The sequence below is a fragment of the Branchiostoma belcheri genome, unplaced genomic scaffold, assembly GCF_001625305.1.
Source record: "Branchiostoma belcheri isolate BF01 breed outbred unplaced genomic scaffold, Haploidv18h27 scaffold17, whole genome shotgun sequence".
Taxonomy (NCBI): domain Eukaryota; kingdom Metazoa; phylum Chordata; class Leptocardii; order Amphioxiformes; family Branchiostomatidae; genus Branchiostoma; species Branchiostoma belcheri.
The window spans coordinates 830669-844464 of record NW_017803157.1 but is presented as its reverse complement, the minus strand read 5'-3'; the positions used below and the strand labels follow the sequence as shown (position 1 = coordinate 844464).

The 13796-nt window shown below is 43.3% G+C and overlaps 1 pseudogene; it reads left to right on the top strand.

Annotated features, from left to right (window-relative positions):
• Positions 1-8695: 8695 nt before the first annotated feature.
• LOC109466726 lies at positions 8696-12513 on the top strand (annotated as a pseudogene).
• The last annotated feature ends 1283 nt before the right edge of the window (positions 12514-13796 follow it).

The following is a 13796-nucleotide window of genomic DNA, read 5'->3' as shown; positions in this document are numbered from 1 at the left end:
GTCATTCAGTATTTGTTCTTTAATCCATGAAACGTGTGGAAATGAAACATTTCAGCCATTGTATCACCAGTAACAACAGTTGTTGGGATCAAATTGAGCGCCATTTGCCAAAAGAAGTGAAAATATTAACGGCAAATACCAAATGATTGGTTGTGTAAAACCTGCTATCAGTCAATTTACTGTCAATGCCTGTACAAATGCTTGAGCTCAAGTATTTCAATCAACCCGTACACATGTATCTGTCAGGTATGGACCAGGAAGGACCATTTTGAGGAGGGAAATGCAGAAAATTTGGTGTTTTATTTTCCAGCTAGAAATGTGCAAATGTAGGTCATAGAGCCTTTAACTGTCTGCGGCAAATGAAGGAAACTGTAACATTTTTAATATTATCCTCTTGGTGCAATATTTCATCACTTTTTATGATTAATAAATTTTACCACCACCCCTCCCCACAATCTTTCTTGGTACATCCCCGATGATGGTACATTAGTGTCCTTACTCAAATGTTGGTTAACTATTTACATCAAAGTCGAATCATTTTGCTCTCCCACAGTATGAAAGCCATTGCAGGTGACGTGTGGTAATCTAAGCCATTGAATAGTGGTGATACATGCACAAAGCAACAGTCAATGTCAGGAGTGTATCATGTAAAAGTAAATACAGTCAAACCTGTCCAAGACGACCACTCGGGACGAAGAAAACCTGTAAAATGTGACCAGGCGGCCACTATAGACTTTTGTCAATGGGAAAAATTATCTAAAGGTCCACCAAAAGTGGTCACATAGGTCAGGTGGTCTTTATATGGTCACTTGTGCAGACTTGATTGTACTTCGTATTTCTGGAATCTAGTTTTCACTGTCATCCATGTTTCACAACTTTGGAGGATGACAAAATGTGGTGAATTCGTTCTCCCCATGCTTATACGTAATGCCAAAGCTTTGTCGCAGCTCAATTTTCTACCGATATCTACCAAACTGCAAGTAAGGACATAGGTGATATTAAGGAACTCAGCTGTCTAACGTGGAAAAACTGAACGAATACCTCTTTCTACTGATTTGGAATAGATTGAATACAAGATCTATATAATAAAGATTAGGCTTACTTAGTTTTGTGTGAAAGCTCTTTATTGTGTTGTGTCTCATTACTTAGAAGTATAGAGGTAAGCATAGAAAGACTGCAACCGTACATTTTGTACAAGCATGGCTATAAAGTTGACAGTACCACGTCTATGTCCAAATATATATATGCGAGATTAGAAAACACTGTGTGTCAGTACCACGGCTATGCGTGGGAGCGGGAAATACTGTCAGTACCACGGCTATGCGTGGGAGCGGGAAACACTGTCAGTACCACGGCTATGCGTGGGAGCGGGAAACACACTCAGTACCACGGCTATGTCCTTAGATGTGAGAGCGGGAAACACTGTCAGTACCACGGCTATGTCCTTATACGTGGGAGCAGGAAACACTGTCAGTACCACGGCTACGTCCTTGGATGTGGAAGCGGAAAACACTGTCAGTACCACGGCTATGTCCGCACGTGTGGGAGCGGGAAACACTGTCAGTACCACGGCTATGTCCTTACGTGTGGGAGCGGGAAACACTGTCAGTACCACGGCTATGTCTTTACGTGTGGGAGCGGGAAACACTGTCAGTACCACGGCTATGTCCTTATACGTGGGAGCGGGAAACACTGTCAGTACCACGGCTATGTCCGTACGTGTGGGAGCGGGAAACACTGCCAGTACCACGGCTATGTCCTTATACGTGGGAGCGGGAAACACTGTCAGTACCACGACTATGTCCTTATATGTGGGAGCGGGAAACACTGTCAGTACCACGGCTATGTCCTTATACGTGGGAGTGGGAAACACTGTCAGTACCACGGCTATGTCCTTAGATGTGGGAGCGGGAAACATTGTCAGTACCACGGCTTTGTCCTTACGTGTGGGACCGGGAAACATTGTCAGTACCACTATGGAAGCGAGAAATACTGTCAGTACCACGTTAGAGTGGGTAATACAATGATCTTATTTCCGCATTTTTTCGGCCATCACTGAAGCGGCTTAGTAGAAACGAGTTGTCGTTTTGACATACTGCAAACGTTAAATACGTTAAGTAATGCAGTACAATATCCCCTTTCGGTCTCTATTGGCTAGTGCATAAAGGTAGGTATATCGTGATTAAAACTACGGTTGCAAATGCCAGCAGCGCCCCGGCTCGTCATAGCGACGTGTCATCGCCGCCCAAACTGGTTGACATATTGTACCGGCGATTGCTACGCTCCCGCGGGGTCTCCCAACAATGTTTGGCGACGCAGGCGGGGCGTATGTACAACACCTGTCGGCATCAGAACAACCAACCTCCCGCAGACCGGGCTAGGTGGTCCTGTCCAAATCGCTTGGGATTGACCCTGAGGAAGAAACGAACGTCCATTTTGAGACGCCATGGCAACGACAGACTTCGTGAGAGCAAGGGACCCTCTACACGACTTGTACAGGTAAGTGTATAAGGTCACTACTTCTTTTTTATCTGTATCGCTGGTTTATATAGCTTTGGAAACGGTGGTTGAGATTACTATCAGAAATTAAACATGCCCAGTTGGACTATTGGCTTGTTTAAAAATTGTGTAGCAGATTAGAAACACGACTATCCTTCTACGGGTGCCATAATCTTCTGTAGTTAGAATTTTGTATGTTCTTAAGGTTACAAAATTTGCCCCGTATCGTGGTCCATTGTTGTAAAAGGGATCGTTCAACAACTACAGATAAGTCGTGATTACACTATTCATTAAGACCGAAAGGCCCCATAATGCTAATCACGAATAAAGGACATCAAGCTTAATCAATCATCCACTCTGACCAAAATAATTGATTAATTATCGTGAAGGTCAACACAGCCGAATCCTTTAATCGCACGAAAAACAAAATACCCCTGAGGGTTTCCTCTGTAATTTGAGTCTATCATTTTAATGGTGGTGTCTAGAAGTCATTGTCTGTTCGTTTAAATAATGACCTATCTGAAAATCGATACATGTGGTGTAGGTGTTTGTGGTATAGACCGGAGTACTGGACGTTTGGTCTTGTGTTGAACCAACTAGAGTAGTTTGACGTGTTGTTTAGGCATGGTGTGTGGGTGTTGTGGTAAAATAGACGTTTTTTGTATGAAATCTTCTATTCTAGTTACCGTGCCTGGTGCATTTTTCCTTCCAGGTGCCCCAAACAGAGCTAAAATTTTTCCCTTCGCCCCATGACTACATTTATCTTATATTACCTTCCGATTATGTCATTTGCAGGCGTCTTCTCCCACATTTTTGTGTCCAATCATTGTCAAAACCTGCTTAACGCTACCGAAATTTTCCTGATAAGATCAGTAGTAAATTGTCCGCGAATGGCATAAATCCCACATTTAAATGATTGTAGAGCAATTATTGTACTCCTGATGGTGAAGTGTGGCGCCTACTTGACCATAGTCCACGATCCAGTTTGCTAATAATGAATGAAAGACCTTTATTGTACGTTTGTGCTCTAACAAACAAGCTAACTACAGGTCATGAATAGACAAGGAAAAGGATACAGCAATTACACTTAAACTATGCATACTAATGTGACCTACTATTTACATGTTCAACTTCTTCTCGCTTCTTGACGCAGTTATAGATGTACGAACATATGGAGCTAATGATACATGGTTTGTCAAGTTTCATAAGAAATATGAATTTTTCTAATTCATTTAAATATCCAAAGCTTGGGAAATATAAGATTATATGGAATCTCTCTCATTACTATATAACATATAACATAGAATCGACTACAAAATGATACTCATCCTCAATCTTATCTAAATCGCAATTGGCAAATCCTTTGCTGTAGAGGAATGCGGTTATGTCTGCCTTTTTCTACCTTGAACAAGGATACTTTTGAAGCACACAAAATACCCAAAACTGACCGCTGCACAAAATTAAAAAAGAGCCTCCTTCGCGAAAACATTCTACAAGCTTCTTTCTTCGTACGTCTCACGATTACTGGTGACAGGAATGGTAGTGACTGATGCACAGAAGGGGCAGGTTTACAAACTAAGGGCTTACAAAGCACCATGTTCTCTATGGTTACCTAGAGTTGTAAGTTAACTTCCGGACAAAGTCTTTCCATTGTACAAATATACACACTCGGTGTTGTATAAGCTAAAGTCACGTTTTTCATTATTGGTTGACAGTAGTTGTTTGGTACATTCGTAAATGTTTCATTGTTATTGTATCTGTGTTTCCGACATACGTTTGCCAGCATGATATTTGGTATGTGTAAGGAGATTTAAATGCATATAACCACCCTGGTATGTGAATAGGTCTTGAAAAGATTTTCATGTTTGGATCGAATTAACTCCCGGAAATGCTACAATATATTTAAGGCATCCAATGCAATTTCAGGACGACAAAAAAAAATTGGATGAGAAAATCTGTCTGATATTGACATTTACTGCCAATTCTAAGCAAATTTCATACTTGCAGCGTTTGAAATGGCCCAAAAAGCTACGTGAGGCGTCTATTTATTTCTTTGGGGTACCAGCCATAAATATCTAGAACCAGCCTACGATACAAAACAAGCAACCGTTTTCCGTCAGAGACATCACATATTTCCCACACAGATAGCAGTATGCTACGGAATGGAACTTATATATTACTTTTGACATTGACTTTAAAAATCAATTTTTCCGCCCTGAAATCGGATTGGATGCCTTTAATTTCAAAATGCGCCATAAAGTCATTTGTCTCCTTTGTCTCAGTACTTAAGATTTCATTACTTCAACTTGAAGTAGTCAATTTTTAAATCCCATATCTGTCCTGTCTACTTCAAAATTGTTGACGATAAAATTCTCACCTTATTATTGATACGTAACGCCGTAAGTGTAGAATAAACATGCGGACGACATTTGCCCACAGAGGGTAATTAATAATCCCAGTTATCACCGGTAACATATGCCGAGTGTTTACATTTACCACAGGAGTCAGACGTGTTGTTTATTGTTTTTGTTGTTAATAACTCGGGCGTGTTTTGGTTGTCTTGGTAACGTTAAGCCTTTATAATCGTTGGCTAAGAGACGTGTCAGAAAGATATCCGAAATAGCCGGAGAGACAATAGTAACGGAGGTATGCACATTGCACGTGATTTTGTAGTGGTTTTAAAAGTTGGCATATGTATTATATTATAAAGCTCTGATGATATCGATATGGTTTAGATTTAATCTCCAAGCAGATCTTACGGTGCCTGCAAGACAGTATCAAATTGTCAAGACAGTACGAGTATCATTGTAAGGCAGTATCCAGTACGCGACCGAAGTTTGGCTGTCGAGAAAAATATAAAGAAATATATACCAGTACAAAGGAAGCCCGATAAGTACATCTAAATAAGCCAAAGTGGAGAGTATTTAGGTTCGAGTACGATCTAAACAAAGTAAAATATACTAGTAGCTAAATGGTTCAGCATGAAAGTTCATCTGAGTTGGTAAATTACATTATGAAAAATTTAAACTGTTCTCCAACTCAAAATTTGACTCACCGGAATTTTCCTCAGTTATCTGACCCAAATGCTGTGGACACGTGATTTTTCCCACGTGTGACGTCGGCAAAGGGTCAAAGGTTGTCTGAAGTCGATATCGCCCCCCGTCCCGGTTGAGCGATGGTTGAAGTGCCCTGATGTATATGGCCTCTTTTATGCCTCTCTTGACGTAATCCTGTTCGGTATCCAAGATTCTAACCCCCTCCAGATCCACTGTGCGAATGGTTATTGGGCATAAAATAAAACTTTTCAACGTCAAATTATGCTGTTGTTTCACTTATCATTATTCACAACATACTAGTATTATTATATTTAAACATTTTTGTTAGTTGCGTTAACAACACTGTATTAAACGGTGTCGACGTTGCATTGAATCAAGAAGCTCCTTGATTAAACTAGCGATTCTTCCAACAACTACACCGTTAGTTATGCTATGTGCACCATATCTGTCTTGTTAGCCACTGCAATAATTCTGATAACGAACTTTGGTCACAGTAAAACAAATTCCACCACGGTTGCGCACTCGGCCACAACTGCAAAATTTCTGAAGATGCACTATCACAGCAGAGCGATTTTAAGTCATAGTTAAGCCTTTTCGGCTCGGTCAGTATGGCATCACATGTTTTATTGTACTTTGTGTCGTCAAGCAATGTAGTTCGCGTACATAGTGCATTTTCAACTACCTCTCTGTTCACAAAAACAAGAAAACGAAGATTGTAGTTTAGGTAAAGCAAAATACGATGTACATTTTACCGTACACTTTGGCAAATTATTCTCCCCATTTGGCTATCAAAATTTTGCAGATTTTGAACCCGTGGTGCTATTCTGGTGGAGACTACTACTAACCACTAAATGTACCTCACTATGGTGCTGTATTATCAAACAAACACATGTTGATGCACTCGGTTTTGATACAGAACGATAAGAAGACGGTTGTAGTACGCAGTTCTTAATATGTTTCTCAAAATAGACCTTACATCCGACCTAGACCAACGGAAGCCTTCATTTAATAGCTGACATTAGCCAGGGTTGGCCTGTTTGACATAGTTTGGCCATGTTTGAATATCCAGGCAGTGTGATTCTAACGGAGCCGATATAACCGTTCATAACAACTGATAACACGGGAACGTACCAGTATCGTCGGGAAGATACGACTTATACAAGTCATCAAACGTTCTAAGTAGTCTTATTGTTAAACCGTATGGATCTGATAGTCAAACTAGAGTTCGGAGATCTCATACCTTCATGAAATGTTTAGTGTTTTTGTACATTTTACGCATGGTGATGATTACAGCCCTGCTCATTAGCAAAACTTTTATGCACAATATTCCCCTGGTCCCTACCTAGTAACATGCAACACACCGGTGAAATCCTTATCATTTGGCATGGACAAGGTATGACAGTGTTGGTTATATGCAATTTTAAAGTTTCATACACAACAAGAGTTCTACGACTTCATACCTTAACAAGGGTATTCTAGCATTTCCTCGTAAACTATGCAAATAAATTATGCAATACCTCTTAAAACGTAGTCCTACTCAGTGTCTAGTATTCTGACTTTGTCCAGTATAGTATTTACTTTATATTTCACTCATGCGTGCTCATATACAGGCTATCATGCATGTGATTCTACCAGCACTTTCACGCAAATGAATAAATAAATAAATAAACAAACAAAAAACAAGCGCCAGTAGCAAATGTGAAACGTTGTTATCATGAAGGTTCTTTTGTGTTGGTAAGTTAAAACGTTAGATCCAACACAAAGAAGGTGTCTCATCTAACTGAAGCTTTCGACCAGTCACTCTGGTCTTCATCAGTAGACTGACCCAGTGAGGCTTGTCACGTGGCTTTAAATGATCTGTCTTTAGTGTCTGATGTGGCTTTAGATGAAGTTTGTCTTTGAAGTGTGACGTCAACGTTGTTGTCTCATATTTTCCCCCAGGAAAACTTCCTACAAACTTGCGTCCAGAGTATCCCGTCATCCCTCTGTCACGTCTCAGAGCAGCGACGTCTCTGATTGGTGTTTTGCGTCACGTGATCAGGACGGAGGGAGTCGGAGAGGGAGCAGAAAGAGCGCCAGGTATGTCACGTGATACTAACGTTAGATGGCGAATATAGTTAGGCATGATTTTAAAGAAACGGGTTAACATTAGATTAGTTTTTATAAGCAGACTTATGGACAGATTTAGCATGTCTACAACACGAGATATCATACCACCTGCAGTACCGTACAAGACCGCTAGATTACCCATAATTGACCCTGACCTTTGTCTTCGCTACCCCAACATACCTACAAAATAGACACTGCACCCCAAGTTGTAACCGATTATTGCCAACCCTAATAACACATAAGCTCCTCGAAATGATTCGGGTTATGATCATTATCAGATTCTATTATAATTAATGTTATATTAGAATTAATTAATATTATTGCTTTACGGGCGTAGTTTGCTTGACCATTCTCTTTATTGTCGCCAGGAGGCGTCTTTGCCTTAGGTGACTGTCTGTAGCGTGAAGCCGACGTCAATTATAGTGGCGACATACATAGTGCAAACAAACATGATATTAGGGGCACGTACTCTAATACAGTCCCCTAGACTGAGACTCCAAAGTTCATTTTAAGGGCAATAATCCAGCCTACAGGTAAAACTTTAATCAGACAAGTCCAGGGTGTGTGTTTGTTTTACACCTGTAAGGCCGTGTTGATTTGATTATATGGATGACGTCCACGCGCGCATGAATTTTCGTACGTTTCCGGAATAAAAGTTTTCTTTTGACCATACTTTTAATCGTACAAAGCAGCTGCAACATTAACAAATATGTGCCGTAAAATGTTTTTAAAAAATATTGGAAAACGATACTGATGTCATAGAATACCAAAATCAATACCAAGGGAAAGGAAGAATTAAAATGTAAAGAAATGAAAATGAAGAGGCTACTATTCGCCATACCATATTCTGTGTGTTTTAGTCATTTGTTTAACCTTCATGACCACGTAGATTTATTTCATTATGAAGAAACCTTTTTTGCCAAACTTTTTTATGCGCACTCTCGCATCAGTTTTGGGGTTCCCATACGATGTCATCCATATAATCATATCAACATGGCCTGAATATACAGGGGTTGGGTAGAAAGTCACATGCTCGTCTGCGTCAATCCTGAGGTCAATGTCTGTTAGTTTGTATAGTCCACTTGTTTTCCTTGCCGTGTTGTACACTACTGTTGAACGATGCTGCGAGGCGCGGTGTTTCTTCTGACCGTGCTGCACGCCGCGTTGGGCCAGGCACCGCGGGGAAGCTACAGGGTAGTGGACCAGAAGTCGGGAGAGACCTGCATACGTGCCGACTTCGGTCTGACATTCGGTGTGAGGTACCCTAAACAGGACAACACCACCGGCACAGCCACCTTCTACCTACCGCCCGATAGCAGCGTGACCGGGACGTGCGACCCCGCAGTTCTCACCGTCACAAACCCCGGCAAGTTCAGCTTCACCGCGACTTTCGACAAACTCGCCCCGCTTGGCTTTGGAAAATTTTGGTTGAAAGAACTATCGGTTCAGTACTCTCTTTTGCCCGATCTGTTCCCCGATGTTTCTTCGTGGGCGGTTAACAAGTCACAGACAGCCACAGTCACTCATCAGGTTCTCTTCGTGACGAAATATGGGGACTCGTACTTGTGTAAGAATCCCGATCCGGTTATTCCCGTACAGGACAACGTAACTCTCACCTTCACTGACGTACAGCTGCAGCCCTATGACTTAAAGGGGGGACGACTTCTCGACTGCACAGGAGTGTAGCGGTGACACCACCCCCTCTCCCCCGGCTACTACCCCCCTCCCCGCCGACGGAAGTTGGCCTCTTCAACGTCACGGACAAGACGACCGGTGCGGTGTGCCTCCTGGCGAGACTGGGCGCCACGTTCTCGATACAGTACGAAACAAGGAAAATCGTAGATTTTGTACCTCCGGGTATTGTAATGTATGTTGCAGAATGTTGGGTGCATGTTGGGACTGTTCTTTGAATTAACTAGTGAATTCGCGCGAATACCATTTTTTTCGAAAAGTTTCGAAATGTTTGTAATTGGCTAAATGATGTGTGAAATCACTAATCCTCCCTAGCCGACTGGAGCCCAAAAATAGAAAGGACAGGAGGCATCCCGTGGCGAATCTGGCTGCCCGACTCTCAGCGACCAGCGATAATGTAAACAAACACAGTAACGGGTGTCCGAGACACGAAAAGGAAATACAAATAATCTTACGCCCCAAAACACATATACAATAAAACAAAAAAAACCTGCACCATCTACAGCCCATTAACAGAAGATACACCGAGTCCCGAGAACGTCTGAGACAGTATACCACGGTATTTGTAAGCCGAAAACATCCGAAATTGCGCAAGAGGGCGTTGACCCCTGACCCATTGGCCCACCCGGAAGTTCGCTGGCTGCGACCCGCGCGATCCCACCAGGCACGAGACGTTGATTGACGGCACATGTGGTTCACATCTGAACAGTTTCAAAGAATGCTGACACCCCTCTGTGTGAAAGGTCAGATCAGTGGTCGCGACCTCAATGGTGATTATACATGCAAAGGTCAAAAGCTGAGGCCCACTTTCACACTGAAAGGGGTGTCCATCGGCGGTCTAAACGCATCATTTTCACGCACTAAAACACACATACTAAAAAACCAAAACAACGTGCACCATCTACAGCCCAACAGCAAAACGTATACCAAGTCCCAGACATATCCGTCCACCCAAACGCGAGAAACGGGTGCGAACGCAATTTTCGTCTTCCCTCACAAAACCTCCGCGCTCGGGATATACATCCCTACCCGGAGGTAACAAACGACGCCCAAACGCCACTGAGTGACGCGACGTTTAGCTTGAGTCCCGAGGCTACAGCGTCAGGAAGCTGCGGCAAGAACGAGTCCGTCATAAGTCTCCTGGACGCACGGGGAGTCAATCTCACGGCAGAGTTTGGAGTGGACCCCGACGGCATGTTCATGGTTACCCGACTGACTACAGTATATACCCAGACGGAGACGCTGTTCCCGGATAGCAAACATCCGAACAAGACTCAGAAAGTGAGCTCGCCTGAACACATTCTTCTTGCTCGTCTCGGACAGTCGTACCGATGTAACACTCACACTCCGGTCAAGTTTGGCAGCATGGTCAACGCTACATTTTTTGACTTGAAAGTACAGCCCTTCGAAGTGAAAAATAACACGTTTGGTGAGGAGCACGTCTGTTCGAATGACCGTCCACCACACACAACACCAGAGGCTACCACCCACCCCCACACCACTCCCCACCCTAACATCACCACTCCCCACCCTAACGTCACCACTCCCGTGCCTACAACCTCCCCACAACCCCCTACAGAGGGCATTTGGACGGTCAAGGGCAAAGACGGGAAACCTTGCCTGTTAGCTGACGCCGCTGTCCAACTGAAGATCCCCTACAACACCACGAGGAACAAGACTAGGACAGCCTTCATCGACGTTCCAAGGACAGCTACTGCAGGGGGAAGATGTGGGGAGGACAACTCGTCTCTGAGTCTACATTTTACTCCTGGTAACGTCACCCTTCAGTTGGGCTTTCGCAAGGAGGGTAAAGTCAAGACGGACTTCGTTCTGTGGTCAGTCGGAGTTGCATACAACGAAGACCCAGTTATCTTCAAGAACACTAGCTCGCCTGGAAGACGGGTGGAACTGGAAAATAGGACTCTCAAGACTTTTGAGACAAAACTCGGGATGGCGTACAAGTGTGAGTCGAAGGTTACGGTGTCCGTTAACCGTTCGGTTGAGGTGGAATTTAGGAACACGACAATACAGCCTTTCGGGGTAGAAGGCGGGAAGTTTGGCAATGAATCTGTGTGTCCAGAGGATCGTGGCCACACTACACCTCTGCCACACACCAACCACACTACACCGCCACCCCACACCAACCACACTACACCTCTAGTACCACACACCAACCACACTACACCTCCTCCACACACCACACCTCACCACCACACCACACCTCCCCACACCACGGGTCCACCGCTCTTCCCACCCGAGCCCAAGCAAGGCAACTACACGGTCAAGGGCATCGACAAACAACCGTGCATCCTCGCCAACATGGGCGTCCAGTTTCACATCAAGTACACCAAGACGGACAACAAGCAGGCGGTGGCGAGGTTCAACGCTCCGACCGACGCTGTCGCTTCAGGAAACTGTGGACAAGAAAAGTCCACCCTGACTCTTAGTTTCTACCAGAACGCCTTCATTCTCACTTTTGAATTCACCAAAGCAAAGACGGGGTCTAAGGGGGCAGAGTCGTTCCGAGCAGAAACCATTCAGCTGGGTTACAAAGAACTACAAGCTCATTTTCCGGACGCGGAAGACCCCGAGAAGGTTCGACAGGCCAGCAACAAGACCGTCCACGCGTTCGTGACCCAAGCCGACCACTCGTACAGATGTTTGGCGGACTACAACTTGACCGTGACCGCAGAAGTACAGATACTAGTCCGTAAGGTACACCTGCAGCCGTTCGGGGTTCAGAACGGGAAGTTCTCGTCTGCCCACGAGTGCTCCCTGGACCCGAAGCCGTCGCCCCACGGGAATTCTGCCGCTATCGCCGCTGGAGTCACCGTGCCGCTCGTGGTTGTTCTCGTCGCGGCCGCCGGCTTCTTCCTCTACCGACGCCGCAAAATGCACGGATCGGGGAAAACGAGATACGAACCACTGAACTGATGACGAACACTTGAGTAGTTTGATCGGTTTATTATGGCCCTTTTCCCAGCATTATTCGCTTTGATCCGGCTTCGATCCGGATCCATTCGGCTCTATCCGGATAATTCTATGGCCTTTGAAGGGCTTCTGTTGTAACGCGATACTGCAGTAGTTGTGTCATTTACTGATCAATAAATGAAAATTGTTTGCGACATATGAATTCATGTTTCAATATTACGGTCCTGTAGTGGTATTTCAATAACAAGTGCTGTTAATCACATGTACAACATTTATATTACAAATTCTACCTAAGTCAGATTCAGACAAAACGTGCAACATAGATCTTTCACATTATTGTGCAAGAAACTCCCACTCTTAGTCTGTGACGACCTAGAAATACAAATTTGTGAATGAATTTGCCCTCCCCATTCCATGACCTCGAAGTCACGACGACTTGTTTTTTGTTCGCTGTGTTTGTTTTAAGTTAAACTTCAACAACTTTGATTTTTAACCTCACTGCTTCAATTTATACATGTACAAACAGGGTGAGAGTCGGAGTTACACAGGACAGAAGTATAATAATTAACATCGGGCATGTGTTTATTGACTTTATTGTTTAACAGATTAAACCATGGAACGTACTACTGTAGTGGAAGATACGTACATCGATATAATCCACGTGCAAGACTTTCTTTATCAAGCTAGTCTCGACCGCTTTTTTCAAGATCCCGTGACAACAAAAATATTTATTAGACGATGATTATAAGCTGCATCCTATTTTGAGGGAAAAGGAATTACATTTGCGACATATAGCTACTTGGTTGTTCTGATACACATGTACAAATAAAGTGGTACAAAACTGCCCTCTGCTGAATATCATCAGAAGTGCAACTATTTTTTAAACAAACGAAGTGGGCTCAAGACCTAATGCATGCAGCTTAGCAGTGATTTTACCAACCGTCATACTATGCTTACCTTTGCATGAAGAGAAAACAGAACATTTTAAACATTGTGCATAACTTCCTGGAGGTGTGGAATCTCAGAGTTCTTGTTTAGACATTGGTTTTGGATACATCATGATAACATCAGTTCTCTCTTCTCAGTAACTCCACCTTGCGACTTTCTCTTGTATTAATGACCATAACACCGAGGTTATGATCTCTTTAATTTGCTTGCATTTCTTCAGCTGGTGCCAAAGCTAGAATTCATACGAATTTTACTGGATTCATACGAATTTTACGGAATACATACGATCCATTACTAAAAACATACGAATATTACGGAATACATGCGATCCATTACGCGGAAACATACGAATTTTACGGAATACATACGATCCATTACGCTGAAACATACGATCCTTACTAATTTGGTGACTTGCGCTGACGCGATCACTTACAGAGATTCTCAGCAGTGCTGAAGTTCTGAGTTACCTACAGTTCATATATCAGGATTATGGTTGTAATCCTTCCCACAAGTACAGCCCTTTTTACACTGATCTTCTAACTCATAGATGAGTGACACGCC